This window comes from Castor canadensis, chromosome 5 (assembly GCF_047511655.1).
Source record: "Castor canadensis chromosome 5, mCasCan1.hap1v2, whole genome shotgun sequence".
Classification (NCBI taxonomy): Eukaryota; Metazoa; Chordata; class Mammalia; order Rodentia; family Castoridae; genus Castor; species Castor canadensis.
In genome coordinates, this window is record NC_133390.1 from 143161087 (window position 1) to 143166698 (window position 5612).

Sequence of the window (5612 nt, forward strand, 5' to 3'; positions counted from 1 at the left end):
TGACCTTAGCTTCTGAGAATTAAGAATTCTATCCAAGGAGTCTTAGTACACTGAAGCAACAAAATCATTTCAGTTTTCAATTGCTACATTAACAAAAACCCAAAACATGATGAATTGAAACAGCATTGATTAATTATATGCTCAGCTTAATTCAGTAGACTGAATGAGTAGTTCCTCTGCTGTTCCCACCTGAACTTGTTACCAGAATTAGAGCAAAAGCTGCTTCAGGGAGTCCCAATGGACTAGGCTTAGCCATGTGCCCCAGAAAGCCAATCAAAGAAACAAGTGGTGATGAAGGCAGGAAAGGCGCTTTATTAATAGTGTGATCACACCAGGAAGAACAGAGACCTAATGACCTAAACTCTGCCTTTACTTTAGAGGAAAGAGAGGCAAAGGGAAGGATAAGGGGTTTCCATGGTAGCAGTCCAGATCATCTTGGCCTGGCCATGGTTTATTTTGTCATTAACTCAGCAATATCTCAGTATAGGCAATGCAGAGCTATGTTGGTGCCAAGAAGGTCTCTGTTGCTTAAGGGTTAGTTTTGGTCCCTTGTCTTAAGATGTTCATCAGTCAGCCTGTTGTTTCTGGGATCCAAGGTAACTGTAGGGAAGAAAGACTCAGGAGAGCTCAGGAGGTAAAAATGAAACACAATGCAGTCAGAAACAAAATGGAGTTAGTGAGATCAGCAATTGGGCCCTTGTGGAAATCAGCTGTGTCCTATTCTGAGGTTTCTCCATATTGTATTGAACAGTAACTTTCAGGCTGTACCTTGCCCTGAATGACTCCATTTCATAAAACAGAAGTTTGATCCATTTTGAGTGCAAATGCTAAGGCAGAATAACTCTACATCTTATTTGTGCAAGTAAATAACCACCATCTGTCCAGCAAAAACCATGAGGCAAACTGATAAATAATTTATTTATGCAAATAAAATATTACCACCTATAAACTTATCAAATTAAATCAGGAACACATGGACATATGGTCATATCAAACTCATTGCAGAAAAAAACAGGCTCATGAGGTTATCCAACACACAGACAATTAAGTGACACAATTCCTTCACCTGGATCATATAAAAGGGGGGTGCATCTAACACTGAAGTATGACAGCACACAGCAACCCATCATCATACCATCCAGTGCATGCATCATGGATTGACAGATAACAAATTCCCAGCTCTATCCCTGGGGTTTCAGTTCAGCAAGTTCCCCTTACTTAACATGACACATTTGAATTGTCTGCCCTGACCCAGTAAGCCTAGAACCAACTCTGGGCCTTGTGCCAGCATTGTACCTTGAACTACCTCTGAGTTTTGATACACTGTGCCTCAACAGTTCTGTGACTGTGTTCCTTTTATTAATATCTATTTAACCCTCTTTGCATCTGGATCAGCTTTCTGCTCTTGCCTTCAGCAAGGCCTCTTTGAACCCTACAACTGCTTAAACCCATTCCTAGTCATTCTGTAACCTATATGTTGTTATGAGGTGCAATAAGTGATCTGAGAGTTAATATTAGTGATTAATATTAAAATAAAAGAATGGTTCATGGTTATCAAGAGAAATTCATAGTACTTGACAAATTAATGCCAAGAAAATTGACATAGCTTGTGAATTATATTGTTATTTGGTAACTTATGACATTATGGAAAGATATAGCATGTCTCTCTCAATATCCAATATAGCTCAATCACAAAGGCCTTCCTTCAAATCAAGCCATCATTCCATTTCTAGGGAAGTTGGGCCAAAGGAAGGGCACAGTTACAAAAGCAGCTTGCTACTTAAACTCAACTATGAATCCTTTGGTAGTTTGGAGTGATAGTGGCATAGAAAGAAGGAAAGCTCTGAAATCAGACTAGCATGTAAATCCCATTTTGCTATGTAACCTTGGACAAGTTACTTATTGTCACTTGGTGTCAGTTTCCTCATCAGTAAAATATGAATGCAAATATTTTGTCCTTGCTATCATGCTGAGTTGTTATGGATATTGGAGATACCATATGAAAGGAATCTGGCATATCATAAATTATAGTTAGAGCTTCAATTCTAAAAGTGAATGTAACTTCAGTTCCCTTCCAATGCTAACTGTATATCAAAGTTTTATTTTTTTTGTGGGACTGGGGTTTGAACTCAGGACTCAGGGCTTTGCACTTGCAAAGCAGGTGCTCTACCATTTAAGCCACACCTCTAGTCCATTTTTGCTGTGGTATTTTTAACCATAGCATGAACTATTTTCCCAGGCTGGACTCAAACCATGAAACTCCAGATCTCAACCTCCCCAGTAGCTAGGATTACAGGCATGAGCCACCAACACCTGGCTCAAACTTTTTTTGATTATACACTCCATTTTCTGTAAAATTATTAATTTATGATGATAATATACTACTGACTTAATACTTTATATGCAGCATGAAATATATGCCAAAAATATAAATAAAAAAGGAAAATTTGAAAAACCTCACATAAGTAAAAGGCCTAATATTTTCTTTCTATAGCAGGTGGATTGTTTTCCACAGAGAATGCTGGAACTTATGGCAGTGTCAGAATTCAGTGCTATAGGTCTCTAGCAATAACCATTGTTTCTCACTTGATATAAAACAACCTATTACATAAAGAGGAGAGGCAATGTTCTCTCCTGAGTGTGAAGCCAGCTCTGGGTGTTGCTTTAATGTAACTGCCATTTGCCATTGATGATTGTCCTTACTCCTCTTCAGGGAAGTAAGAGGGAGAGGATGCAGTGTGAGTGGTTTCTTCAATAATAAAATAAAACAACCTATTAGAAAATATCATGGGATGTATTATTTGCAATAATTAGAATGATTTCCCCAGTAGCCAATCAAACCTTAATTTTTTTAGGTAAAACCCTAAAAGTCTGAAATGTAGGAAAGAATCACATTTTCAATATGTTACAAGTATTTTCAATTGTGCCTCTTCTGCTTCAAATAATGTCCAATTGCCTTTATCTTCTTTTTTGTTTTAAGCTACTAAATAGTTAATTTCTTCAGTTACACTCTTATACCTCCTCCTATTCCACTAATTCTTTTATCTACACATATCCTTCTTTTGATAACTGGCTTTAGTCCTATAATTTTCATGTTATTCTTTGACCATTGACAGTTTGATTTTCTGGTCCAGTGTATAATATAAGCTTTATTCCATTTAATATCCATAATTTTCTCTTCTTGCTTAAATACATATGACACTGTGCTTTTTATTTTGTGTCCATAAATTCTGTGCATACTAGCTCTAATTTTACTCTGCGTACTTTAGGGAAGACGATAATGGGAATCTACCAAATCACATTGCTTTTTTCAGTTTATTCTTTCTAGTTGTGATAATGGAGTTTAAAAATTGCTAGCATTTACTGTGACTATAATACCAGTCACAGTATGTGATTTCTAATATACAAATATAGATAGGCTAAGTAATTTGAAGAAAAAGCAGTCATTGAGAGAGGTCATAGGTAAAGCATTAATAAATTCTAATAATATATGTAGTCTCCAATAATGCTTTTATGTGCCATAGTCTTTTTAAACTATTAATTTACATGTAATATTAGCTTTAAGGCATCTTAAATCCTTTCAAGACGTTATAGTTATTTTTAAGCCAAGATTTATTAAACACTGAATGTATATTAAGTCTTGTGCTAAATACATGGATTATATCATTTGATTATCATAGCAAATTAGTGAAATAGAGGCAAAATAAGGACTAGAACATAGCCTTGTTGATGTAAAGGCTACATGGTAGACTATGATGCTATCTTGCCTCCAATAATAAGTACTCATGGCCCCAAAATGAGCACTTGACAAACTTGGGCTAAAGTTTCATTTGTAACGACATTTTAATTCTAGTATAGCTTATTTCACATCCTGAATCTAAAGGAGATATCCTAGTGTACATAATCAAAACATAACATCTTACCTATAAAATGTATAATTATCATGTGCCAGTCAAAAACTAAATGAGTAAACTTTTTTAAAAATCTGAATGGTTTCCACTGGAGAAAAGGTAAAAGAATAAATTTCATCAGTGAGGGGAAGAATAAAGCACATCAAATTAATAAATACAGTGTTAGTGACAACATAAAAAAATTTATGACCTGCTCTTAAAGTCTCAGAACTTTTTGGAAATACAAAATTTTGACTACCATAAATTTTTCCTGAGTCAACATCTTCAGTCTGTATAATGTGAACATACCACATATATACATGTTCTACTTTATAATGCATCATGTTAGTTTATTAGTTCTAATAATGTAGAAAAGTTGACATATCACATTGTATTACCTTGCCATGTAGGTTTTCAAAGACTTGTTTTTCCACTTTTTTTTTTTGGTGGTCTTGGGGTTTGAACTCAAGGCTTTGTATTTGCTAGACAGGCACTCTACCACTTGAGGCATGACTCCAGTCCATTTTTCCAAGTTTAGAGGTTAAGAAATTCTAAGCACTATGTAAAAATTAAATATACCAATAACTGTGTATGTATTCTAGATGATATGTATATTCTTTATGAAAATATTCATTCAAATTAATTCATTAAAAATTATTTTGACAAATTACAAAGCCTCTACCAGTGTACATTTCTCATTTTACTTTCTGTCATTTAATTTTTAGTATCTTTGGTATATGGATGAGACTAAGAATATGAAAATATATTCTCCCTTCTAAGTTTTAATATTCTCTATTAATAGATAGTGTTTATTCATTTATTTACTTAATAGGGTCTCACTATATAGCCTAGGCTGGCCTTGAACTTGCAGTGTAATTCAGGCTGGCTTTGAATTCACCATGTTCCTGCTTCACCTTCCCAAGTACTGGCCTAATAGATGACATCCATTTACATAGATACATTTTAATTAATTCCAGCTCAGAAAGCTTTCTACTGTTATAATACACTCTATTATTTGTAGAACCCTTCCATATTAACTCCATTTCGGAATGCTTGATTAAATACCTAGATTATCTCTGGTGTCGTGTTATGTCTTTAAAAATTATCACTGAAGGAATTATTTTAAACAAATTATAAATAACTAAATTATAAATATTTTTCTTTTTTTTCAGTGCTGTGGCTATTACCCAGGGTTTTGCATATACATGGCCAGGCAAGCACTCTCCCACTAAGCTAGGTCCTCAGCCCCTTATTTTCAACTATTATGAGAGTTCTAGAAGTTTCCTAGAAAGTTTTATCAAGAAACTATACTTTGTGAGAAATTTTTTAACGCTTTCAAGTTTTATAGAAGTGTTTTGTATATTGCAGATATTGAAGCAGAAAGAAATAATAAAAGACAAAAAGAAACAAATGTCACCACACAGGTAAGTATTTTATTAAGTCATTGTATTTCTCAACAGAAAGTAGACTGTAGGCACTGCTAGTTGTACTTAGCCTGCTCAGAATTACTTCAGCAGACAATTGCTTGCTATCATTTCTTTTTTTTTTTTTGAAAATTCTCTATCAATTTAATATCTTCATTCACGAACATTTTCTCCGTCCACTGTAAGACTGTAAGGATAAGACTGTTCTTAGTTGGGAGCCTTCTCCCAAGTAGTGTCTTACCAGTGGTCCTAAGCATTAAAACAAAAAGGGCAGAGACCAGTTTGGCTTAAAGAGTTA

The 5612-nt window shown here is 34.6% G+C and overlaps 1 pseudogene; it reads left to right on the top strand.

The window, feature by feature from the left end:
• The first annotated feature begins 2518 nt into the window (after window positions 1-2518).
• On the top strand, window positions 2519-2747 carry LOC141423544 (small nucleolar RNA U3; annotated as a pseudogene).
• Window positions 2748-5612: the final 2865 nt, after the last annotated feature.